The sequence below is a fragment of the Canis lupus genome, chromosome 25 (assembly GCF_011100685.1).
Source record: "Canis lupus familiaris isolate Mischka breed German Shepherd chromosome 25, alternate assembly UU_Cfam_GSD_1.0, whole genome shotgun sequence".
Classification (NCBI taxonomy): domain Eukaryota; kingdom Metazoa; phylum Chordata; class Mammalia; order Carnivora; family Canidae; genus Canis; species Canis lupus.
In genome coordinates this window covers 40,180,709-40,208,651 of record NC_049246.1, presented here as the reverse complement: position 1 = coordinate 40,208,651, position 27,943 = coordinate 40,180,709, and the positions used below count along the sequence as shown (strand labels likewise).

General features: G+C 38.5%; 1 protein-coding gene and 1 long non-coding RNA gene across 5 annotated transcripts in view; one reads left to right on the top strand and one right to left on the bottom strand.

The window, feature by feature from the left end:
* Nucleotides 1-27,943, bottom strand: part of COL4A3 (collagen type IV alpha 3 chain) — a 130,429-nt gene that overhangs the window by 96,600 nt on the left and 5,886 nt on the right. The window lies entirely within an intron of this gene.
* On the top strand, nucleotides 53-27,891 carry LOC102151715. Of its 4 annotated transcripts, none has more exons than XR_005378760.1 (4): nucleotides 53-272; nucleotides 408-448; nucleotides 1,650-1,717; nucleotides 26,605-27,891. It is a non-coding gene; the product is annotated as an uncharacterized LOC102151715 (long non-coding RNA). The 4 variants fall into 4 exon arrangements; XR_005378761.1 differs by lacking the exon at nucleotides 26,605-27,891 and adding an exon at nucleotides 17,513-18,056; XR_005378762.1 differs by lacking the exon at nucleotides 26,605-27,891 and adding an exon at nucleotides 15,804-16,118.

Sequence of the window (27,943 nt, the reverse complement as noted above, 5' to 3'; positions counted from 1 at the left end):
TTTAGTTAATAATACATCGTCCCATGTGGTCTGAAGGATCTGCCAAAACAAGTAATGGCCAACTAGAGCAATGTCTCATTTGGGGTTAGATGGTGCTCTGGACAAAATGAGCCTGGTTATCTGTTTCCAATAGACAGGAGTCGTTCATTTCAATTGGAGAACTATATCCAACTGGAATGCTTGCCTCTCATCAATGGTTTTAAATCTCTTGTTCCATTTAGAATCCTTTCTATTCTACAGTTGTTTCTCACTGGTGCCTGTAGTAACATCAGGTATTTCTCAGTTTTGAGAATGAACTATTTGTTTCTTTAAACACAGGACCCCACACCTTGGATTTCACAGCCTATTGAAATCAAGGTCAACTGGAAACTAATACTCTGCTTCCATTCTTCTTTTTGTGCCTTCAGATTTCAACTGAAACCACTGAGAGGACAGCCCCAACTACAATGTGAGTCTGGGATGTGACTATTTGCTTTTCAACCTAAAATATGTTGGGTTTTCTTCCTTCCTTCCTTTCTCTTTCTTTTCATTCCTTTTTCTTACTTCATTCTTTCTTTTATCTTATTTTTGATTGTGTTTTCTGATCCTACTCAACTATGTTGCTCCTATTATACTACTGTCAACATTTTACCAACAAGGAAATTTTTTTTTATTCCTTCTCAGTGGAAATGTTTCATGTCTTAAAACTATTCATGACCTTGTAAATGGGAAGATTTTTTTTTTTCCACAGAAAATATTCCCTTGGTCTTTACACAGATACTAAGTCAAATTTATTCAACTTTTATTCTCTCGGTTCCTTCTTCTATTTTCTTAAGATTTATTTATTTTAGAGATAGAGAGAGTGTATGAGCAGGGGGAGGGGCAGAGGGAGAGGATGAATCTCAAGCAGACTCTCTGGTGAGCATGGAGCTCAATGCAGGACATAATCCCAAAAGAAAGAACCAAGAGAGGGGTACCTGGGTGACTCACTTGGGCTATTTAGCTCTAGAATACAGATTTATCAAGATAACATCTCAAATCAACTTTAAAAAATGCATTTGTTCAAGCAACACCATTTTGAAAAACAAGTAAGACGTTTCATGATTTTTACATTACAATTAAATGTGAAAAATACAATTCCTAACCTAAGTTTAAGTAAATGTAAGGGGAAAATTCTTTACATTTCCTGCAAGGTTGAAAATTTCCATAATAGAATTTTAGAAAAAAAATGCAAAAAAAAAAAAAAACAAAACAACAACAACAAAAAAACCAAACAAAACCCAAGTGAAAAATAAGCTGACATGCTACTTTTGCAGTAGGAAACTGAAGCCATAGCCATGATTGTGAATGGACATCATGCAGCTGATGATAGAAACAAGTTTACAAGTGCAACACACAGAGAAATAAGATGTTCTTTTAGTTTTCTTAGAGAACCCTGCTTTTGGGGTGTGCACAGGTTTCTAGAACTAACAATCTAGACCATATGACATTTTAGCTCTCTTTATGTTGCTGAAAGAGATCAGAATATGCCATTTCCAAATAACCCACTTTGGTAGAAGGGTTATTTTGAGGTGAAGGCAACTGAGAACAAAAGAGATAGAGGGTATAGGATGTGCTCTCTGCCCTCCCTTGATCTGCCTCAAAGCAACCTCTGTATTTCCCTTATAAAGGTCTTCTCCCCAACTCCATACCATGAAGAGGAGAACCCTCAACCACCAGCAACAGAGACATTATTGAGGTGAGTCTGCATAAATAACCCTTAATGAGTAACTCTTGCCTACCATTAGCTTCCCGCACATATTTACCACGCCTAGAAGCCTAACCCCTTTTCCCCGTCAGTAACTTTTCTATAATTTATTGCCTTTTTAAAAAATAGATTATTTATTTATTTATTTATTTATTTATTTATTTATTTATTCATGAGAACACACCGAGAGAGGCAGAGACATAGGCAGAGGGAAAAGCAGGCTCCCTCTGGGGAGCCTGATGTGGGACTCAGTCCCAGGACCCTGAGATCACACCTTGGGCTGAAGGCAGATGCTCATCTGCTGAGCCACCCAGGCATCCCAATTTATTGCCTTTTGTTAAAATAGTATGTAAGCCCCAAGTCTAAACATTTCCTTAGATTTTTCACTTCTGTGGGGTCCCTGTGCATGTAAAAATATTACCATCACATAATAGTTGTATGCTATTTTTCTGTTAATTTATCTTTTGTCAGTTTAAATCACAAGCCTCTGGCATGAAACCTTAGGGGATAGGGCAAAAGACTTTCCTCATCTCCCCCACCAAAGGGCCCGCTATCAGTGGTTTTGTGAGTGTGGGGAGTTTTGTAAGTCCTAGCACCTGTGTATATTAGAAACATCCACCATCGTCTTTCTTATTTTCTGAAAATGGGTAACTATTAAATCTACATGCATTCTTTAAGCACCTATGGTGTGCCATGGCTGTGCTTGGAACCATGAAAAAAATCCCATTGGGGACCAGCCTCCAACGAGCCACAGATGTAGAATGGAAGAGATGAGAATCAAGGAGAGAACAATCACCGGTTGCAACCCTATGTGGAACTGGTGCTGAGACAATGGAGGAAGGGAAGGTGCCTGGGACTGCTGGCACCCAGGGAAGACTTTGTAAATGCTTGAATCCCATATCCTAATGGAAAGTAGCTTTACATTAAAGACAAGAAAAAAAAAAAAACAGCTCCTGCTTAAAATTACACATGCATATATACACTAGGTAAAGATAGAAAATTGTGTCTGCTCTTTCTCTTCCCATGACTATCCAAATCACAAAAAGAAATGTCTTAAGATGGTAGGGTGGGAGGACTGAGCCCACAGTCGGGCTCTGCCAGCATTTATTCATGTGCTTCTGGAAAAGGCTTCACTCCTCTTGATCTTCAGCCTCCTTACACTGGTCTAAGCCACCTCAACTAGCACCTTCTACTTTCAGCATTCTATGACAAGGTCAAACTCTGCTATGCCTATAAAATAGGGTGCCTTGAAGGCTGTGCATAAAGATGCGATGTAATTAATTAATTAATATATAATATGTAAGATAAGCCCTCACTTCGGGGTGCCTGGGTGGCTCAGTTGGTTAAGCAGCTGTCTTCAGCTCAGGTCATGATCCCAGAGTCCTGGGATCCAGCCTTGCATCAGGTTCCCTGCTCAGCAGGAAGTCTGCTTCTCCCTCTTCTTCTGCTCCTCCCTGCCCCACTCACCTATGCTCTCTCTCTCAAATAAATAAATAAAATCTTTTTTATTTTTTATTTTTATTTTTTTATTGGAGTTCAATTTGCCAACATATAGCATAACACCCAGTGTTCATCCCATCAAATGCCCCCTCAGTGCCCATCACCCAGTCACCCCCAACCCCCACCCAAATAAATAAAATCTTAAAAAAAACACAAAAAAATGGAAGTACTTGTTTCAATTTATCTATTCTAAAAATCATTGAGGGCATGACCCATCTTTCATACTAGATTTTTTTTTTTTTTTTACATTTTTATGTGCATACGAAATACCCAGGGAACAAGGCAAAAGTACAAGGCCTTCTGAACTTCTGCTCCCTACAGCTAGTCCTCATTCTGATTCAGTGAATCTGGGCTGGGCCCAGGAATTTGCATATTTAAGTTCCCCCAGGTGATTCTGATGCCAGGGATTGTTTTCCTGGGTTGTGGGCAACAATTCAGGAACACTGAAGCGGAGGATTAAGCCTGACCCTGAGCCATTTCTCCAGCTGAGTACTTTCAGAGACTTTAGGGAAGTTTCAAATCAATCTCTTTGGAATGCTTCAGATTAGACATAAATCCTTTAGATCTGTTTTGATCCAGTCATAGTTGTAGGCTGAACCAAAATGAAATACAACAGGGCATTGATTATCTGGTTATATTTAAATCTCTAAAATACTTGATTTTTTTTCCTCAACTGATGGTGTGCCAGGGGTAGAAATTTCCACAGGCAAAAATTTCCAACTTCTATCAGTGATCGAAACAACAGAATGGAGGTGGTGGTGGGCGAGATAGACAAGGAAATTAGTAACTAACCTAATTATAAAAATATTGAGTTTGCAATTACCAAGGTAAGTCCTCCAGAGGAACATGGAATTTTTCTTGTGATAAACATCTCAAGATGTTTATTTTGAGATGCCCCATTGCCATGCTGACTGGTCTTCACTCACTGGTAATGTGCTTCTCTGTGCTGAGCCTGAATTCTTATTCCTTAACTCATTTTTCTCCACTTTGTTCTTAGCTAAGAGTAAAAACAACTGGTACTCTCCAGTGTGAAACAAACCAACGAATAGAGAAAAAACTTTTATATACAAGGAAAATATTAAAATAGCCCCTCAGTTTAGTTATCTTATTTTTTAATAAGATTTTTATTTATTTATTCATGAGAGCACAGAGAGGGAGGCAGAGACACAAGCAGAGGGAGAAGCAGGTTCCCTGTGAGGAGCCCAATGCAGGACTCCATCCCAGGACCCCAGGATCACACCCTGAGCCAAAGGCAGACACTCACCCACTGAGCCACCCAGGTGCCCTTAGTCATTTTATTTTCAAGCGTGGTGAGCACTATTTTGGATCTTCTGTGAACATGCCTAAATTTTCAGAGAGCAAAGTCATTTGTCCAAAGTCATAGCCCCCTGGTGGGCCAGCCTGCATGCAATGAAGGGATGATAGGACGAGTGGGGTACTAAGTCCCAGGCCCTTGTTTTGATTCCTTGGATGTAGTAGGATCACTCCAATTCCTATGATTTTCAGTCAATTTTCCTTCCAGCCACCCTTCATACTGTCTCTAGAATGTAAATCTATGATGATTCCCTGCTTAAACCCCTACATTGTCTTCAATATAAAATTGAAATGCTTCTAACATGGAAAAAAAAGAGGGGGGGGGGACTCTCATAAATATGAAATTTCTCTCCTCTTCCTTCTCCACACATCTCTTTCTCCCTCTCCCTCTTCGTCCCAGTAAGAACCTGACCTTAGTTAGGATTCCAGAGCTCTTCTCTCCTAACTTTTAATGTTTACCTCACTATAGCAGTTTTGGAAGTACTTTGGAAAATTTCCTAATCTATCATTGTGATGGGAATTTTTTTTCTTTTTTCTTTTTTCTTTTCTTTTCTTTTCTTTTTTTTTTTTTTTTCTTTGTGATGGGAATTTCTTGAGCCCACTCCTCTTCTATCCCCAGCACTAGCACATGGCCTGGAGTTTTTGTTAAGTGAATACATTTTTGAAAGAAGGAAAAGAAACAGAAAGAGAGAGAGAGAGAGAGAGAGAGAAAGAAAGAAAGAAAGAAAGAGAGAAAGAAAGAGGAAGGAAGGAAGGAAGGAAGGAAGGAAGGAAGGAAGGAAGGAAGGAAGGAAGGAAGGAAGGAAGAAAAAAGGAAAGAAAGAAGGAAAGAAAAAATTATTTGTCTCAAAAAAATGATGCCTATGTTTCATGTGCTTCATTTAAATAACAAATAATGTGAAAAAAACAAATAATGTGTAACAATATTCAATTCTCCTTAGCTCATTTGAAACAGTACTTAGCTGACATAACAGTTCATGTTCTTCATAAATGATACATTATATATATATTTCTGTTTTTATAGACTATTTTCCATTTATTTCTTTAAAAAATCTTTAATTGTAGTTGGCATGTAATATATTACTTTCAGGTGTACAGCACAGTGATTCAACAATTACATCCATTATGAAATGCTCACTGTGATAAGTCTAGTTACCATCCTCGCCTTACAAAGGTATTACAATATTACGGACTGTATTTCTGATACTGTACTTTTCTTTCCTATGATTTATTTTATAACTGGAAATTTTTACCTTTTTATCCCTTTCACCTGTTTCACCCATCCTGCCACCTGCCCTCCTCATTGGCAATAACCAATTCTCCGTATTTATGTCTGTTTCTGTTTGTTTTGTTTTTAAATTCCACACATAAGTGAAATCATATGGTATTTGCCTTTCTCTGTTTGACTTATTTCACTTAGCATGATCCCCTGTAGGTCCAATGATACACTATAGTTAAATTTTTAGACAAGCATTGTGATAATTTAAAAAAAAAAACAATGTTTGAGGTTAAATACCTACTTCTAATCAGACTGATGGCCATTCACAAATCCAAGTTTGCTTGATTAAACCTTGATTCAGGAAACAAACATCTCAGTTCCAGACTTTGGTTTCAATGCCATCAGGGGTTATAAAATAAAGATAGCTGCCCCCGCTATCACTTACAGAAGATGACCCACATAGATAGCTAAGAACTGAATCAAATCTATTCTGACCAAGAGAAAAATGCAAAAATCTTTAGAAAGACAAGCCAACAAGCTGGGTCTCAGTAACACACAGGTAAGAGGGAAACAGATGCTATTCTTTCTCCTTTCTTTTTCTTTCTTTCTTTCCTTTCTTTCTTTTCTTTCTTCTTTCTTTCTTTCTTTCTTTCTTTCTTTCTTTCTTTCTTTCTTTCTTTCTTTCTTTCTTTCTTTCTTTTCTTTATATTTTTCTTTCTTTCTTTTGAAAAAGGAGCTATTTCCAAGATATTTGGCATTTTGACAGTTCTTCACCTGGGCATAAAAAGTACTTTCATACATACAAAGTACATGGAGAAGACAATATAATGGAATGGTCACACCCAGGGTTCTAGAGCCAGAATGCCAGGCTAACAGGCCAGCTTTACCATTCACCACTCTCATGACTTCACTTGTCTCTGTCGTTTCCTCATTAGTAAAATAGAATAATTGTAACCTCCCTCATGGGAGTATAGGGACATTCTATGAACACATATGGAATGCTTACCGCCATGCCTGGCATACAGTAGGCAGGCATAATACGTGTTAGCTATATGATCCACTTATATCTACTCTTCCAGGTTGTGTGTGTGTGTGTGTGTGTGTGTGTGTGTATGAGAGAGAGAGAGAGAGAGAGAGAGAGAGAGAGAGAGAGAGAGAGAAATGAAGAAGTGACTGGAAGTTTTTCAAATGCTTTCTAGTACCTATAGGGAAAAGTTGTTTTTCGTTTTTGACCTATAAGCATGGTCAATTTATTTTTCTCTAAAGGCTTTATTTATTTATTTATTTGAGAGAGAGAGCATGAGCAGGGAAGAGAGACAAGCACACTCCCTGCTGAGCAGGGAGCCGGATGCGGGACTCGATCCCAGGACCTCTGATCATGACCTGAGCTGAAGGCAGACACTTTGATAGGACTTGTTCTTGGCGTTTTATTATTTTTTTAATACACTGTACTGTTTTTATTTTATTACTTCATTTTATTTTGCCAATGTTTTATTCAGGACATTTTCATCAGGGCACTTACAGGATTAATACTCCTGTTATTTTTTTCTGCGATATCTTGCTCAAGTTTTGAATTGATTCATGGTGATTTGTAAAACAACAAAAATGGAAACAAGGAGTTAGGACACTGGTTTTGCTTTCTGTCCTGGAACCATTTAATAGCAAAGCTTAACTATTTCTTGAAATGGAGAAAAATTACACTTGTGACAACTTTGAGGTAAGAGTTTCCTTAGAGGATAATTATTAGAGAACCTTATTATTTCTTCCAAGATTATTGGCTTATTCTATTAACTCTCTTAATCATTCTTTTAATAATTCTAATAACTCTCTTATAAAATTCTCTTAATTTTGATAATATATATTCAAATTGAAAAATCACTCCAGGTCATCTATGTTTCAAATCAGCACAGAACATTCAAACTATTTTTACTTTCACTTGTGTGTGTTGTTATTTCCACATTCTTATTTTGTATATCAATAATGTTTCTGTTTTTTTTATTAGATGAGCTCACATTTTTCTACTTCAACATTTGCCAAAGACCTATCTACTGTATTTATGAATTTACAGTTTTTTCTATTTTCATTGACACTTTTATGTTTTTAGCTGTTTTTTCCTTCTGACTTAATTCTGCATATTTGCATTTTCAAAGAAACTTTTTGAGTTGATGGCTTACTACATTTGTCTTCTTTATTTTGTTAAGAATGTGATTTACAGCTCTGGTCTGTAACTCCGGGACCTCCTTCCAGCCTGCTCCCTGTCCTGGGAGGCTGACTATGAGGTCTACAGCCCAGGTTCCACCAGAAGGGGTTCCTGAGATGTCAGGTGTTGGGACAGAGATGGAGGGAGGGGGAGGTGGATGAGGTCAGGGTCTTCATTGTCCTGGCTCCCTTACTGCCGAGTTGCCTTGAGCTCCTGGGTCAGTATCTGTATTTCCTGCACCCCTCCATCTAGTGGCCAGCTCAGTACCACTGTATTCCTGAGTTCCAGGAAAGGAAGCAGAGGTGGAAATAGTTTGGCTGCATACTATCTCTAATAGTTTTCCTGGACCTCACTTTTGTAAACAGTCTATCCATAAATAAACTCTGCTCAAATTATCTGGTTTTGAATGTGCCGCACGTATCTTGTTGGGATACCGACTGACACAAATAGCTATTCATTGTCCTCAGAGGACATTTGGATACATCCTATAGGATTTTTTTCCTCATCTTATTATCAAAATTTATTTAACTGTCGTGCCATTATGATCTTGACTTCCTTCTTAAGCTAAGAGTCATTTAGAAGAAAGATTCAAAATATACAAGTAGGCTTTTTGTTGATGTTTGTTTATAATTCTATTGCATGGTGAGTAGGTTTTTTTTTTTTTTTTTTTTTTTTTTTTGAGTAGGTTTTGATTATTTGTAGAGTTTGTGGGATTCCATCAGCTTTTCTTTGTCATAAATTATGGTCTATTTTTATAATTTTTTTATGAGAACTGGAAAAGATGTATTTTTGTATTCAGGAGATAGTTTGCATATCAGGTTAATAATTAATTGCATTATTCAGGCCCTGTAAACCAGTGTAATTTAAAACATGGGTCAAAGCAGTTTCTTAACCTGCTCATAATTAAATAAATACAGAACTTGACAGTAATGATTTAGAAAGTTTGGAGTAATTTGACAGAGCTAAATATGCCGGTTGAATCTAAAACAAAATGTTTGGGCTTATATTTAATATCTTTCTTATTCTACTTTCTTATAATTCATTTTCATCATATTTTATAATAGCAGTGGTCCAAGATAAGATGGAAAGTAAACCACAAAACAAAACTGTTCTTATAGTTTTAGCTGTATAAATAGCTAAAAAGGTTATAGGAAGGTTAAGCAACATTGCTCTAAACTCTTCCTTATTGTGGTCAACTTGATTTATCAGAGATCCTTTACTCACTCTTCACTCTCACCCACAGAGAGGACACATCTGCCTTCTCTTCTTCCAGGCCACTTCAATCCCTGACCCTTCCATACACACACACACAGCTAAGTCCCAGAAAAAGGGACACTTTCAGAGATTGAGGGTTTGGGTCACAGAAGAGGACCGTCACTCAGTCTCTCTCCAGTGACAACTACTGCTAGTTTTGAAAGCTTCACAATTCTGATATCCACCCCAAGACAAGAGGGGTACATTCATATCTGCTACATCATTTCATCCCCACAATAAGCTGAGATATATGTAGCAAGAAGGGATGAAAAAAATTCAAATTTGGTGTTGGTGCTTATCCTTACTCCCTTGTTAGGTCCCGGAGAAAATGAAATGAGCAAGTCAAAGGTGACTAAATCATCAACCTTTCAGAACAGCACACACACACATGAAGATAGTCAACAAAATGATAGAGGGCAAGATTACAATCAGACACAAACTTAGCCTTCTTTATAATCCCATAACTAGGTTTTGACAAGCTCTTCAGGAGGACTTAGGTTGTCAGGACCTGAAATAATGGGAGTCAACACATTTTGCATCTGAATCGTATAATCTAAGTTAGTATTTATACTCTTATGTCTTGCTTTTCATCCTATCACCAAAGAAATTAAAATCAGTACTTGAATTTAGAGCAAACTAATTCTTTCTTCTAAATGGTGTGTTTCAGAATGAAGAAATGATACATAGAGAAACTTAAGCAAATAAAAATTTCCTTCAATGATTTTTTTTAACTCTCCATGACTCTCATTACCTATTTTTTTTAAAAAAGATTTTATTTATTTATTCACAAGAGACACACACAGAGAGAGGCAGAGATATAGGCAGAGAGAAGCAGGCCCCATGCATGGAGCCTGATGTGGGACTTGATTCTGGGACCCTAGGATCACGCCCTGGGCCAAAGGCAGACGCTCAACCACTGAGCCACCCAGGCATCCTTCATTACCCAGTTTCTGATAAGGGCACTGCCCTAGAAGAAATGATCAAACTTATTCCAATGTCTTTGTGCCTTGTAGGAGCATTAGCATTATTCTAGGTTCTTACTATTCCTAGTGTTTCAGAAATGAATTATGAAAAAATCTTTATTTTTAGCCTTTCCAATTACCAAAATAAGAAAGTGGTTTCCGTTGAAAGTTATGTGAGATTTCACAGTCAATTTCTGTTAGGATTACACAGAAATTTCTTGAAGTTGAAGCCAAGGGTGTAAAATTTTAGCCACATCTGTCTCCAAGATGAGTTATTAGGCCGACTTTGAAATCTGATAACTGTGTTTTGCTGAGTCACTGCAATCTATTGCAGCCCCGTTGGCACACTTTGCTTTTGAATCCTTGATATGGGCCTGGCCACCAGGGTGCTCCATAAATGCTTCTTGGATAGAACCATTCAACACTTATTATAGTGCTGATGCAGAGTGATTTTGTGGACTGTTTTTCAAAACACTTTCATAAAACTGATTGTATCTCCTGCTTTCTCACTTTTTTTTTCCATAACAAAATAAAAAAAATGGGTCTTTTGTATATATCATGAATCTTAAACATTCACATCCCTTGACATAGCATTTCCACTTCTAGGAACTTCTACAGAAGCAGAATCGTAAATCAGAAGCAGAATGCCATATACAAATATGATTATAGCAGCATCATTTACAGTAATAAAAAATGTGAAATGTCCTGAGTGTCCACTAAGAAAGAAGCAGCCAAGGAAGGCTGAACGTTAAAACATGTTCTCAAGACCACATACTATTATTTAAAGAGTCTATTTTTATAAGAAAAAAAGACCACAGAATCATATACACAATATCTTTACATATATTTTTAAAATATCCTACATATAATGAAAATGCTAGTGGAAAATAGTAAAAACATTAATGATATTGTCTTAAAGCAGAGAAACTATGATTGACTTTTTCCTTTCAAATTTTCAGAATTTAGCACATTTTCTTTCATTAAGCACACATTACTTTTTTAATTGAAAATCATCACACTTTTTATTTTTAATTAACCAGGGAGGATGGGAGAGAAGAATTTTTTAGTAGAGAGAACAGTCCATGCTGGACGGAGGGCCAGAAAGAGGGCCAATGTGCCTGGATGTGGAGAGATAGAGGAAGAGGAAGGAGAACGGAGTTAAGGAGGTGGATAGGGCAGCAGCAAGGGAGAAGCATTGAGTATGCTTTTAGCTTTACAGAGACTTGCATGCATCTTGTAGTAAAAGATGAAAATTTATTCCAAAATATCCTGGTTTGATGAATATTTCAACTCATTTACAACAGTGAACATCAGTTAAGATGCAAAGAAAAATTTACTGAATGTAATGGATACTTGGATTCTTTCTGCTCTTCTTGTCATTCCTTCCTGGTTGGCTTTTCTTCACCTTCCAGGTCTCAGTATGGATATCACTTTCTTGGGGAGGCCTTCTCTGTGTTTCTCTATGTGCCTCTCTGGCAAGTGTTCTCTACCACCACCTTGTCTATTGTATGACACTGCAACTCCCAGCTCTTACTAGACTGGAAGCTCTGAGAAGCCAGGCCTACCTTCCTCACTCTCAGGCCCCCACCTGTCACACAGCCCCTGGCCCACAATAAAAGTTCTCTAAATACTTGTTGAATAAATTAATTAGAAAAATATTCATATAGTAAACCCAATGCATCATACCATATGTATACATATCGATGCAAAAAACTATATTGCGCATACACATATATGTATCTAATCCTGAAAGTTGTTATTATTTTTTTGGTATTGTAGCACACTAAGTGAAAAAGGTTCCGGTTTGAAAGAAGTTATAAACATTTCATTTGGGTTTTCATTTCATGAATTGCAGAACCTGTGCCAATTTTCTAAGCAAACTGGTGTAACTCTGTTACGTGAGATGGTGTGGGGGAGAGGGCTTTAAAAATAGCCGACCGGATATCCCTCTTGGTGGCTTGGGTTATGTAAAAGTATTTTGTGTTAAGCCAATGTCTCACAATGGATCGCTGAGCTTTGAAAAGGCTATTTGGGATCCTTTTTTTCTGAGTTAAATATCTGCTTATGAACAGAATTGGGACTGAAAATCTCCTAGAGAAAGGGTACTATGTCCAAAGAGTTATCACTTTTTAACTCCAGGTACTAAAAAAATTCCCATGTTAGTCCTGACAGTGATTTAAGAAAAATAAATAAAGTCCCTTAACCACTCAGTGAGAAAGGAGCCAGGATTCCTATAAAGAAAAGTTGCTAGATTTGGGCTTAAAATACTTCTCTATTAGAGCAGAACAATCAGATAACCTCTGGCTTTGTTAAATATTTACTTTAGTTTTTAAAAAGAAGTAATTTGGGGACACTGTTCTCATTAAGACCCCATGAAAGTAAAATGATAGGGATTGTTGTTTGAGAGTTTACTATGGACTGAATCCTTGGGCACAGCTGAGTCTATTGTCCTGTGCTATGCCCTGACCCCAAAGCTAGGCAAAGATGGTATGATTAGCTGGACCATTAAGATTCTCTCTGGAGTGGGGAATTGGGTGCTTGGTAGTGGGAGGGGAACCCAGACCAACAGAGAGAAGACAGAGGGGAGCCACCCTGGTAGAAGGTGTGAATGACAGAAACCATGAGAGAGGACACACACAAGGTAGAGGAGGAGGTGGTTGGTTATCTGGAGCAGCAATGACAGAAACAGAAATGGGTATGGAGTTGCTATAATTCCTGCTGTTGAAGGGACAATGGGATAACTTGGTCACTAAACTTGCATATTCCTACAGTAACTTCCACTTTCTATGAGACCTGCCTCAAGATTTAGATTCCTATTTCTCTTATTGATAGGTGTGTATACCTACAAAAAAACTTGTTTCTTGAGACATCAGGAGAATCTCTGTTCCCTGGGGCACGTGGGTGGCTCTGTGGTTGAACATCTGCCTTTGGTTCAGGTCATGATCCCGGGGTCCTGGGATGGAGTCCCGCATCGGGCTCCCTGCAGGGAGCTGGTATACACAGCAGTTCCCTGCTGCCATATTTTCTCCTTGGCATGGCCATACCATTCAAAGCCCATTACTGATGGAACTGGAGGGTATTATGCTGAGTGAAGTAAGTCAATCGGAGAAGGACAAACATTATATGGTCTCATTCATTTGGGGAATATAAATAATAGTGAAAGGGAATATAAGGGAAGGGAGAAGAAATGTGTGGGAAATATCAGAAAGGGAGACAGAACATAAAGACTCCTAACTCTGGGAAACGAACTAGGGGTGGTGGAAGGGGAGGAGGGCGGGGGGTGGGGGTGAATGGGTGACAGGCACTGAGGGGGGCACTTGACGGGATGAGCACTGGGTGTTATTCTGTATGTTGGTAAATTGAACACCAATAACAAATAAATTTATTATAAAAAAAAACAAAGCCCATTTCTGCAAAAGCGCTGCCAGATTCACCAGTCTCATCCCAGTTACGTGGTGTGATTGCCATCATTCCCCCAAATTCTCTCCCATCCTTCCTCCAATTTTCTCAGTTTACATAAAAACCCATTTGGCAACTTGGAAACTCAATATCTGAATGGTTGCTGGGATCCCTGGTTCATGAAGAAGATGGAGAATTACTCTGTTATCCTGACTACGGCATTCTGAACTTTTAAAGACATTAAGGCATCTTGATTACAAGATAGAAGAAATGCATTGCCAGGTACCTACAGTTTGGCCATGCATACTGCAAATATCTGGGTAATATCTAATAAGTGAGAAGATCTTCAATGAGAGGAGTTGTTACAAGGAGATTCTAACTTAGTTGCTCCAGGTGGAATTTTCTGTCCTATTAACCAGCACCTAAAAGTATGATATCGTCAAGAACTGAATTTTCACATTTTGGCTCTAGATTGCTGGTATTGATATATTATTTAATTTTCCTGCCAAGTGTGTTAAAGATACAGTCCATACTAAATATAGGTCTGATTTGTAAATGCTTATTTCTTGATGCATTCAAAATTCCTTTGAAGATAGGAGTTAATTTAACAATACAGTTGGATTTTTGAATATATGATTTCCTGGAGCCTTTCCTAAAATGCATCTGTTTTATTTAGGAATGACACTGATGACCAAACACTAGCTTTTGTTTCCAATTAAATTAATTGTATTTTTCTTGGCCCTTCACACAATAGAGTAATTGTTATACAACGTGTAACATAGATGCGTATCTATTTCACATTGTCTAAAACACAACCAAATAATTAACATAAATTTGTGGCAAAGTGAATCTGTAAGGTAAATGTTAATACAATTCTCAAAGCTGACTTGTGAAAAAGAATTAGGAAGAGAACCTTTCATATTCTTCACTCGTGTCCTCAAACAAGGACATTTCAAATTATAGAATATCTCTCAAAAATGGATGGTCTCCATTCCTCCCATGGGATACCAATCATATCAAAATCTACTAATAGGGGAGCCTGCTTGCTCCCTTAATAAAACTCAATTCAAGATCATCCTACGTCGATAGAGAGGAAGAAGAAGTGGCTTGACTCTGTAGTTTGTTTTGGAGTCAAAGTCAAATTCTCCTTGGGAGGTCTCTCACTGTGAGCTGCCACTGTGCTAGCAAGGAGAATAGAAGCATTGATACCAACCTAAACAACCAGCCTTGAGGGAGAGGGGTTGATACCATATTCTGCCCTTAATATCTAGTAGGGCTGGAGAGACCATGGTGTCATCACAGTCATCACCGTTGGACAATCATCATCAACCAACTTCACCATCGAAAGAGCCAATATTGTTTGACTTATTACTATGTCATATGCCTGATTGCAGTCAATTCTAACAACAGCAGGATTATGGAGATACAGAAGAGGCTTGAACATATGGCAAAAATCATACCAAATATTTCCTTCTCTCTCCTCCCCAAATCTTTACCACAGGAGTAACAAACAGGCAACTAGCCACAGTGATTTACAATGTACAGTCCATTCCTATTTTACTGGAGCCCTCCCTGCCCATTGTGGAGCAGACCCTCTGCAGGAGAGGCTGACTTGTTTAACTCTGGGAACTCTTTCAGGGGCTCAGAGGTCTGGGCTCCAGGCCCCCAGAGAGGCAGGCACCCCCTCTCTCCCATCAGTCTGAGGCAGTGTTTCTACAAGAGAGCTTGAAGGATCTCTTATACCAGAATCATCTGTGGTGTGATGAGTAGATTCCCAGGCCACACCATGAGGATTGTGTCAGGAACTCTGCATTTAAAAATAAGCTCTACAAAGGACTGTTACACAGTCTAAAGCTTGAGAACTGGTCTAAGGCTTTTCCTTCCAACTTGCACTTCTCTTTTTACTTCTTCCCTGTCCATTGATGGAATATTCACCCTTTCTGTGAGGACCCATGGAGCAGGGCCTCACCCTCTGGTCTCAAAAGGGTTAAATATGTATAAAAGATGGAAACATAATATGATGATGGGGACGGGGGCAACCTGGTGCACTGTGTGACACAGGAAATGAAATTTATCTCTTTAATATTTGAAGATGAACATGAAATCTTTTTTTTTTTTGAACACGAAACCTTAAACTTACGTTTATATTGCTCTTCCAGTAGTAATGACTGATTTGCCATATATACAAGAGCAAACACAACTTTGTAGGACTGTTTTTTCTCTCGACAGCTAGAAGTCAACCAGTCCACATGGAGATTTTATGTGATCTTTGTTTACTAACAGCACCATGTACTACCAGAGGGAAATCACTGAAAGCCTTGTGGCAAATCACCTCAAGCTACCCATTCTTCATTTCATCAATAATCAACTAAACCTTGCACTTGGCCAGCAGCTCTTTATTTTTTACAATTTGGTTGACTGGATCCACTTCTAAAAAACAAAGTCAACCTAATGTCAAAAGTTCAGTGAGGCAGCTTTGCAAAGTAAGGGTCAGGAATGTGTACACCAGTTTATAGAGAATTTTTCCAAAATGTGAACAGTGAAAAAAAAAACAGGATTTTTTAAAAAACATATACTTAAAATGCTTTATGTGGTTTGTTTGGTTCTGTGACGGACTTTAAATGTGTTCAAGTTAAATCATTTAGAGCTAAAAAAAACCCCACAAATATTGCTGGTGAAGAAAAGGCAGGCCTCACCAAGTGAAAAGACATATTTTATGACAACAGACTTAGAAATGAATGTTGAAATGAAAAGATAGAGTGCAGCAAACATTTCGACTAGATCCTTACTGGTACAAAAGGCAAGGACTGTAAATTCTCTGGAGGCTCAGAATAGCAATCAGAGGGCTGCAACCAAGCTTGCAAACGAGGTGACCTCGATGAAGGTGTAAGTCAAGTAGTTAATCCAAGTCCTATCTTTTGGGAAGAGATATTTTTCCATAGTTGCCATTTCTTTCTTTTTTTTTTTTTTTTAAGATGTTGTTTATTCATGACATAGAGAGAGAGGCAGAGACTTAGGCAGAGGGAGAAGCAGGCCTCCATGCAGGGAGCCCGATGTGGGACTCGATCCCAGGACCCCAGGATCATGAGTTGAGCCAAAGGCAGATGCTCAACCACTGAGCCACCCAGGTACCCCCACAGTTACCATTTCTGTTATAGATTGATGGATATTGATTTTACCTGGGCTGGCACTCATATGAGAGACTTTCACGGCAGAAAGTGCCTCATAATTTGGTGAGAGGCAATGATTAACCAGCACGTCAGTTCTCACATTCCCCTGGTCCATCTTGGGTAACTGCCAGCTGGGTTTCCTAGCAGGAGTTCACCCATGTGCACCTGCCGGCCCGAATCTGCTGCTCCTGAGGGTAACTCTCTCCTCACATGTTAACATAAGAGGCTTCTTGGCTAGAGGAGAAGGGTGCTGACCCACCAATTCTGCTGGCCAGACTGTTGTCTGGATTCCTGAATCCTTGCCAGGGTTCTTTGGTGGCAAGCAACAGAAATTATTTAGGCTAACTCAATGATAAAAGAGGAATTTGTTGGAATGACATGAGGCCGTACACAGAAGTTGAAGACAAGTTAAATAAACAGGCCTCAGAAAAGACCAGCCTCAGGGCCGTTGTGAGGATCAAGGTATAAAAACTAACGGAAAGTTTTTCAGGGCCCTGCTGTCAGGATGAATAAGCTCCTTGCATTTTCAGCTGAAGATCCAAATTCCTGGGGGAGGGCATGTACTGGCTCAGCTTCGGTCATGTGCCCACGCCCTGGGCAATGAAGAGATGCTAGTTCCCTCAAGTAAAATCAACACACTGCCACCAGAGGGGGACAGGAGAGAGGTCAGGGAGAAAGAGCAGATGTCCACTGCACTGTTTTCTGGTGTGACCTGGTCTCCATCTACCCGCCTATCGACCTTGGACAGACTGTCTCCTCTGTGTTTAGGTCCTCCTGGCCAAGTCTGATAACCACCAAGTTGGAGTCAATCTTCTACCTGGCCCCATCAAAAGTCTGAAGTCAATGGATTCCAACGAGCCTTCTGAGTTGGGTTTCTCCTCTTCCCACATACTACTCTGCTCAGTCTCTGCTTGGAACATTTCAGAGGTTCCTGGGCCATTAGTTTCTCAGAAATCTCCCAGATTCACCCCGTTCTTATGCTGGTCACTGTTATTCTGAGCCCTTCAGCCCCAAATGCTTATTTTAAGCAGAACAATTCAAGCTGTTTATATATGTACATGCAAATCTTTTAAAAATGGCAAAGCAAGCAAGCAAACAAACAGAACCACTCTACTTCCTTTGGAAACACATAACCCTTGAGAATCTATTTACACAGAAATGACTTCACATAGGTTCAAAAGTCGAATCTTTCAAAAATCCAGTGTCAAGAAAAAAAAAATCCAGTGTCAGTGAATACAGTGCCATTAGGAACCATTCTAATTTAATTTGTGTTTATTCCTGTTGGTAAACTGAAATAAAAAGTTACGACAAATCTTTGTGATATCATCAGCATCCCGTGTTTAAAAATGAATAGCCCAACTGATCTCCCAGTTGAATAACAAGAGCCTGGAAAGTAAACTGAAAGACTTTTGGCTGCTGGGTTCTAGTAGATAAAAACCTGGATGATGGTTTGGTCAAATATTGCCAAATATCAACCATCAGCAATACTTAACTAAGCTCCTAACACGCCAGGCACAGTGCTAGACATTTATAGATATTATCGTATTTCATCATTATCATCTAGATGAACCTACAGGTTCCTATTATTATCCCCTTCTTACAAATAAGGAAAACAAAGCTCAACAAGTTAGCTAGGGCCACTCAGAGAGTTCTTAGGTGGAGGGAGTTATATAAGGGTGGACTTTCTAACTTCCTGCTCAAATAAGTTTGTCTCTGTAAAAAAGTTTTGCTCATGGAGAAGGGTTCTGATAGTAAAAATGGTGAGAGATGATGGATTCAGGAGTTCAGGGGGAAACTATTATTGGAATTAAGAAGCCTTTAGTTTTATTCTAATGTACAACTTTCTTCAATTGTACATCTCCAGAAGACCCCACATGCAGACCCCTGGAGACCACCTGTTGGTTGTGGCTCATTGTGGTGGTTCCGATGGACACCGTCACCTTCAATGTGCCTACAGAATTAGGAACTGCCACTCCAGTGTTAGAAACACAAAGCACTGCTCTTCTTCACAGTGAATAAACAGGAAAATTCTAGGCCAAGAAAAGCTTATAATAACAACAACAAAGAGCCCACTCTATTTAGACCAAGTCAGTGATTTATCCAAATGAAAAAGCACAGCAGTTTCACATGTGAAAACAAGTCTGGCTTTTGTGAGGCTTTTCTGACTGCTACTTTCTGAAGGTGAACTTCACTGAAATAGATTCCCAAGTAAATCATTTACAGTGTGTTAGTGGGTAGATGTTAAGAGTAATTGCTATCAGTCTTCTGTTTTTATGTCAGAAAATACTGAACACATTGCATCTGTGCTAACCTGATTAAGTGAAAAAAGTTCATGAGTGATATGTGTGATGAGGTTCCAGAGGGGTCCAGGTAGTATTTTGTTTCAATAGGTGTAGGTCAAAATTTCCAACATTTTCTTCCATTACCCCCTTTATGGATATTAAGGTCTTTTCTTTATTTCAATTCAGTTTTTTTCCTGCAACTATTTTTGCCTCTGATATTATAATGCAGCTATTACACAATCTACTGAGACTGTACGATAATGCTTATTAAGTTACTGCTCAACTTGACATAAGGAAATCAACTGGATTTTGATGCATGATTTAACCAGATTGGCCTTCAAAAAACCTAGAAAAAAGTCTAAGAGGTTCTAGGCCCAAATGTCACCTGCTGGGAGGTCATAAAGAGAAGCAAGAAGAGATGGGATAGATGGAGTGCGGTTGCGAGAGAAGAAAAATTGCTCTTAGGCACATTGATTGTAATGGCCCATGGTCTCCAAATGTCTGCAATGATCTAAAACCAATGGGATGGCCTACAGTGATAACTACTGGGGGTCTTTGAGCCTACGGCCTTCCAAATGTAGAGTTAAGAGTGAGGGATGAAGGGGCACTGAGAAATGGTGAACTGATTGAGGCCGGACTCTTTAAATCTATCTAATGCTATGCTGACTCTAGGTCTATAACAAAGAAAATGACTGGTAACCCCATATTTTATTTGTGGGCATTAGCCATGCATCTCATCATCAGCTCTGTGTTCTAAGAAAACCCTGGCTTTGTTCAAGATATTCTTTTGATTGATTTTTGAGCAGAGATGAGGATCATTAGAAGTCAGTGGCAGAACGGGTAGATTATTATAAAACTAATGTTGGGAAAATTGACTAGTTTGGTAAATTTTAAAAATTTAGATCCTTGGCTCACATCACACACCAAATCATATTTTGGATTAAGTAAAAAAAGATGATAGAATATATATCAAAATATTATCTCCAGTTATATTTACATGATAGAATTTGACCTGATTTGGTTTTCTTGTTTTGCTTACCACTATTAAACCTGTGTCTATCATTGGACCAGTAAAATTTGTGGTATAAAAAAAGAAAAAAATACTATAGCAGTCGATCTAATTAATACTTTTACTATATAAGTCTATTACAGAAGTTGCATGGGCAAGAATTCATCATAGCTTTGTTTATAATATCAAAAATTTAGGTTAAATAAACCTAAACGTTGTATATAAACATGATGGAATAGTATGCAATCATTTTTATTTTTTTAAAGATTTTATTTATTGATTGACGAAACACAGAGAGAGAGAGGGGCAGAGACACAGGCAGAGGGAGAAGCAGGCTCCATGCAGGGAGCCCGACGTGGGACTCGACCCTGGATCTCCAGGATGAGGCCCTGGGCCGAAGGCAGCGCTAAACCACTGAGCCACCCGGGCTGCCCATGTAATCATTTTTAAATGATGTATAATGAGGTGAAAAAAATAATATAATGTCAAGAAAGCAGGATACAAAATACCTTACACCATATGATCTCATTTTTATACAAATATAACAAAAGATTGACACTGGCTACTGCTGGGTTCTTTGACTAGGAGTGCTTTTAAAAATGTACTTATCTATATATCTTGAATCTTCACAAACAGGCATATATTACTTTTATTGTTAGGAAAAAAAGATCGGCATAGAAAGAAACATTTTTGCTTAGTCTGATAACTAGTTCTAACGGCTTCATTATCAAACTTCCCAAGGAGCCATCCTTTAAAAGATATTCCGAGACTTTCCTCAGCATTGTGCACTGTACTTGAGGTGTTCAATAAATGAGCACCAAGTGAATTTACACTTTCAACCCTGTGGCTGCCGATTACACATTAATGGAATCTGAGGGAGGCTGTGAGCCAAAGCAGGTTGCATGGTGTCTCTCTTAAACCCATGCCAAAAAGTCTATATTTGAAAGATAAGAAAGGACCAGAGTTCTACTACTAAATGTTCCCCAGAATTATCTCTGTAATTAACAGGTATTTTAGGTGAGGTATTTGGAAAGTCACCATAAAAGTGATGAAATCACTGGATGAGTTTTAGTTTTAGTATTTACATGGGGTGGTGTAAGGTAAACACGATCTTCATTTTGTAATGGGGACCGTGCTCAGGGAGGATGCCATTTCTGCTGATGTTTCCAAATAATGTTATTAGAAAATACCAGCAGCAAAGAATGCACTGAATAATATTTTTGAAAATAAGAAACTCCTTAATACATTCCAGGAAGTTGATACTGAGTCACAAAATAACAGGAGAATTAAATGAGTATAAGAAACATTTGGACTATTGCTTTTCTGATATTGAAACTCATTCCTGTCTCAATACTACTTGGCATTTGTAGAATGCAAAATGTGTTCAATTATAGGACTTCTGGGGAGATAGGAGGGAAAGGTTTCTCTACCACATTATATGATTGAGGCAATGGAAAGTCTTGGAATTCAAGTGACTTGCCCCACATTGTCTCGATTGTGATTTTCTTCTGACACAGGATGAGGGGGGCTTACTGTTGCTCTGCGAGATCTCTCTTGGATGGCAGGACGCCTCAGATGTGTTTGTCTCCCTTACTGCTCTCTTGGGGTCTGGGGATGCTACTCTTTTGGGTCACGTGGGCTCTGAATGCTCAATCTCTGAAAGGCCTGAGTAGGTCACAACTAATAGAATCCCTGAAGGTTTCATGGGCCCAGCCACAGGAACATGCAGTACTTGATCAATCCACCATGTGGTCTTCTCCAGAGGATGTGGACATGAGAGAGTGTTGGCACTTGTAGTCTGGCTTCCAATCCATAGGATCCTCATCTCATGAGATTTCAGATACAGTACTGTTCTTCGTTTGGTTTTGGTTTTTTGTTTTCTGCTCTTTGGAAGGGATTGCAGGATTGCTTTGGCCTAACATGGCAAAATAAGGAGAACCTCGTCCATGTGTGTAAACTCTGGGGCACTGCTTACCGAATGCTGATAAGAGCTCCAGCGGGGGTGGAGGCTGGAAGCAGGGAGAAGACCGCCAGTAACTCTACATGCTGCTTTCTGCAATCATTCCAGCATTTCCAAGTACTTTCCTTTGAAGATAAGCTGTTTTCAAGCCATTGAAATCTCACTGCTTTCTGGCTCCATTGTTGTCACACAATTTATTGCTATTACACAATAAAGCCCACATGTTCGTTGTTCTGTACATTTAGCCAATCTTTATACTTCCTTCTCAATTCCACTCAAATTTTGCTTTTCTGCATTTTTCCTGTGATAGCATATCTAATTTTATTGTTATTGTCTGTGTACTTATCAAAGGTCCACATTTGGGGGCATTCTCCATAAAGGTGGGAGGGACCATGTTGGGTTTTATCTACCTTTGTTCTCAGCATCTAGCTGAATTAATGAGTGAATCACTCAACATTTCACCTGAAAAATAACATTTCATTTTTATTCTTGTGCCACAGGATTCAAGAATCTCCTAATCCTTTACTGCCTTTTTAGTTTTAGTGTTTAGAATAAAATGTTGGTCCAATTCCATGAACATTCATTGAGGACCACTAATCCCAAGTGTCCTGCCAAGAGCTGGAACCAAAAAGAGGAATAAGATGGAACACCTGTGTTCCAGGAGATCAGCAGGGGAAGCAACAGGGAAATGAGTTCAACTCTTTTGAGATGGCAGAGAGAAATACTACTTCAGTAAATAAAAGTATTGCATTGATGTTTTGACTGTAAAAGGATAATAGTTTTAGAAATCATTCTTTCTGAATAGCCAAAGCATTTTAAAAATAATCTTATCTCCAATAGTTATTTAAATAATAACAGTGATATCTGATACTCCTTTTTTTATCATCTGGGACATTTTGGTAAGAAAGAGTCCTACTCAAAAGCCCAAATAACCAGAACTCCCAATTCTAAATCTACTTCCTCCACTAATTTGATGAGTTTTCTTGGTTCAGACACATAACTGTTAATCAAGAATGATGCTACCTTGCTGTCTTATTCAGAAGTGCACAAAACCAGACATTTGATAAGAAAGTATCTGCATACATAATGATTTAAAATATGACTTTAGGAAATGTTCATCTTCAAGGAGTTCCATCGTAGCTTTATGTCTAAACAAGTGGAAATACCCCCCAAATTCAACCGAAGCATATTACCTAAATAAGTTATTGTACCAACCTGCAATGAAATGCTCTGTATATATTTAGAGATACTTGTAATAATTAATAACTCAGAACATTTTCACCAGTCCTATCACTAGGCAAAAAGAGTAGAATAAAAAAAAAAATCTGGTAGAGAACAGACTAAAATGTTAACAATAATCACCTATGGGTAATTTGACTATGGGTAATTTCTAGTTTTATGTTTCTTTTGGTACTTTTGAAATTTTTCCAAATTTTGTCCAATACATGAAGCTTTTTTTAAGCCAGTATGTGAACGCTTCAGCATTCCCATTATACATAAATAAATAAACAGAATAAAATTATCCTATCATCTAGTTAAACAAAGAAAGTGAATGTTAACCTTGTTGTTTTGGGTCTCTCCAGACCTACTTTGACAAGGACAAATATTGCAGATTTCTGAACTTTCCATTCATAGAACTTTTTCCTTGAGAAATTCATGTAACAACAAATATCCTGGTGGGAAAAAAAATCCAGTGACCTGACTGTTTTGTCTACATAATGACAAACTCCCAAGGTATTTAGAAACCTTGAACTCCTTTTTAAACACTGGGATCACTTCTCTAAGAAACGAATTTGGAAATACAATTTAGTTAACAAACATCAATTTTAAAGATTGAAATTGGAAAATTCCTAACTTACCCCAAAACTACTGTCAGAAAAAGAAAAGATTTTACACACTTATGTTTTAAATAGCTTCAAGAATTACATTGTTTTAAAAACAGTGATCTCATGCCAATAATACCGAAATACAAGAATATCAAATACTCATTAAATGTATATTTACACATACATGTGCACATCCACACATATACCACCTACAACGATACATGGAAATATTTTTTGATAGCCTGGTAGTGTATGTACAGGGCATCAGACTGGATTTTTAACTTTCCTCTCATCACATAAGTGATTATCAAATTAATTGCACAGAACCTATTAACAAGGACAGATTGAGCAACTGCTATGTTGATCTAGACTGGTTCTCTTCCATTCCTCTCTTTCTGACTGCCAAGGCAACAGAATCCAAGAAAAAGTACCAACAAGACTTCCTTCCTGCATTGTCACCTCTCCTTTACATAGGCTGGGTTTCCAAGGAGAACAGTCAACCTTCTCCATGTGCCAGTAATACAAATCTTTGGAATAGAGATAACATTACAGTTCTTTAGGAATGCTCCAGTGCCATCCCACTGCACCTTGGGGCCCTTCAGAGTCTTTACCAAGGCTGGCATGCTTCTCAGACAACAATGTACCAGGGAAGGAATTTCTTGTGGTGCTGATCAGTATGCGGATTTCAGTTGGGGTGGTTGGGAAGGAGCCCGACATGGGGAAGGCCCCTCCTGCCAGGAGGGGAAGCTGGTACTGTGAGTCCTAATGAGTAAGGAGCTCTTCACCTCCTTTCATTCTTCCCTGGCTTGGAGCCCTCTCTGGCCTGGGACCTATATCAGCTGGGACAAGCGCTCCTTGGCCCAGTCTTACCTTCTTGCCCTGGGCCTCACAAACACATTTGGCAAATTCAAACCTGTCCCAGTGAGGTTGAGGAGAGGATGACAGAGACACATCAACAAGAATGAAAGAACATTTTCATCACATCACTTGACATGTGGGCCCATTACCAAGTTACAGTGTGAACTCATTACTCATCCATTATTAATGCAACAACTGTCTTGTGAATAGCATAAATACACTACATTGTCTCCTTTTTGTTAAAATGTTAATTTGTTAACTGCAAACATTAAAATTATAGGATGATCATCCACATACAGTCCTGTGGACTTATTCCACCTTACCCAGGGAGCAATTTACCATCCCTAATTAACACCACCACCATGAGCCTGTTCCCTTTGGGGCACCCTGCCTCCCTGCTTCCCATCCCTTGCCCCACCTCTAGCAAAATAGTCTATGTATTCCATCATGGTGAGTAAATAAACTTAGCATTTTCTTTTTCTTTTTCTAAAACTTCTGTTGGTCTTGGTTTTATTCTTTAACAACCCAGAAGCCATAAGATTAAAAGCACCTTACCTCTCTTCACTCTTGAGAGGCCTTGGCCTGGACCACATTCCTTAGTCTCCATGTAAGGCTATAACTTTTTTTTTTTTTTTTTTTTTTTTTTTTTTTATTTATTTTTATTTATTTATTTATTTTTTGTAAGGCTATAACTTATGAGCTGTTTCTCAGAAAAGTTTTCCCCAACGACCTCTAGCTAAGGTAAATATTATCCTTCCCCATCACCACATCCTTTTCTCTCTTAGCAGGTACCACAATCTATGCTTATACATTTGTTTACTGAGATGCTGTTTCTCTCCCCTATTCCCCTAGACCCCCAACTCCACCTAACTCCATCATGCAGACTGTTTGTCAATGAATCTCCAGTACCTAGGCCACATGTCTATGTCTCTGTCCTATGATCTGCTTCCTGATTTTAATGAAAATAATAAAATAATTGTAGCTGGACTATAAGAGCTGTGAATTGTGTTGAGTACTTTATCTGCGTAGATATGCTACCATCATTTTTAGGTAAGAAAAACAGAGATTGTTTCAGAAGTAACTTGCTTAAAGGAACACTAAACCTCTTCTCTGGCTCAGTTGTAGTGATAACTTAGTTTATATTTTAAAATGAAAGGCATGTTGGTTTCCAATATAGTTCTCCTTACCTTTTGCCAAAAGTTCACTTTTTAAAATTTTTTTCCAACATTTCATGTACACAACTTATTCATATATTGATAATGAGGCAATAGAACTAAAAATGTACAAAGTAATTTGTGCAGCTTTAAGCATTGTAGCCAAGGTCAACTATCTTAACTTTCTCGAGAAAAAGTTGCACAGATCTTTAGGCAAAATCCATGCTGAATTATTTTCTTTAATTCAAGTTTGTCATTTTGATCACATGTTTTATTTCCTATGGCAAATCAGCAAACAAAATGTGTTTCATTCAGAGATATGACCTTATGGACTGTATCTCCCTCTCATATCTGGATTGCACGTATGTCGGTGGGTCTGTGCTATCGAAGATGGTGACCATATATGGCTATAGACACTTGAAATGTAGACACTTTGAATAAAGATGTTCTAGAAAGGCAAAATAAACACCAGATTTTGAAAACTTAAAATGAAAAAGAGATTGTAAAATATCTACTAGTGTTTTTAATAGTGATTACATGTTGAAATGATAAAATTATGGATACATTGGGATAAGTGAAATATATTCAAGTTGATTTCACCTGTTTCTTTTTATTTTTTTAATGTGGCTAAGAAACTTAAAATTACATATGTGGCTCATCATTATGGCTCACATATTTCTATTGCATGATGTGGACACCAATGTTTATTTATCTGAACTTATGAAAGCGTGTAAAATAGAAAATAATAGAGCCAGTATAATTTCATTCCAGGGTTGGCCAGAAAATATCTGAAGCCAGAGGCCTTAGCTGGCAGTTGTAAGGAATCCCAAGAGGGCTGTAAAGACTGGCATGGGTGCATCCAGAAGACAAGAGCCAGTGATGATACCTTGTAAGATAAACACTGAACTCGGAGTGAGAAGCTTTCTTATCTGATTTCCAGAGATGAAGACATCTCACAGGTATTAGGTGACTGGTCAAGGACATGGTGGTAGGGCTGATGGGGAAAATGTCTATTCTGTCAATAAGGTGATATAATCTCAGGTTCCTTATTTTCTGAAACTGAAAACAGAGGTGAAATAACCTACACTGAAAGTCTGTTATGACTAAAAAGCCTAGGTGGGGGCCTAGACTTATAAACCTTGTAGAACAAAATTGCTCTGAGCACCACATGTTTTCACTGATCTTGGAAAATCTTTTACTCCGTGGTGGATGGGCGCTTGTTGGCTGAAGGCCACAGCATGAGTATGGTCAGATGCACACGGGTGAAGGACCACAGGGCATTTGCAAACCAGACAGCCTTGCTGTTGGAATCGTACACTAACAGGTCTGAGGGTTTTCATCAATTGCAATATTTAACAAAATTATCCTTACTCAGAGTTAACACTAGACAGTTATTACTGTGCTTTCTATAACAGGGAGAAAATTATAGGGGAAATGCAAAGGTAGATTTCTTTTAATTCAGTTTTGCCAAGGATCATGCTTGAAAGCAAACTAGCTAATATAAGCTCAGAGGAATGCTCAAGGAGGAAGACCCACCTCAGAGAGGGAGAGGCCTCTGAGACGGAGCTAGCCAGCTCTGCTCTTGTTGGCCTTGACCCCCACCTCATTGAATGCAAGTCAGAATGTTTGGAGGAAATGGACAGAGGGAGGGCCTGGCAGAGGGTGGCTCTGAGAACATGAAAGGAAACATGTTTGGTGCCCCCATCCTCCCAAATCATTACTACATTAGTCTATTCTAATGGAAAAAAATTCTCCTGGGAGCCACAAGACTACTTTGTTCTTTTTTCTCCTCCCAGGGCAGAACAGCTCCAATCTGTGAGCAATGAGGTGAAATGAAGGGGGTGGGGCAGGCTGAGTGATGACAGAGGAGGCTTTTATCTTCCCCAAACTTCTCATTCACATGGTCTCCCCATGGATGATAATAGACAGAAGACACAGGACAGATCCAGACCTTGAAATCATAGAAAAAGAATCAAAGTGATTGAGTATAAAATGAGAATGTGTAAAATGATTAAAGGCATAAAATAGGAGGGAATCTACAAAAAAAAAAAAAGACCCCCCCCCAAAAAAAAACAGAAAGACTTAGACTCTGAAAAGGACTTTTAGAGTA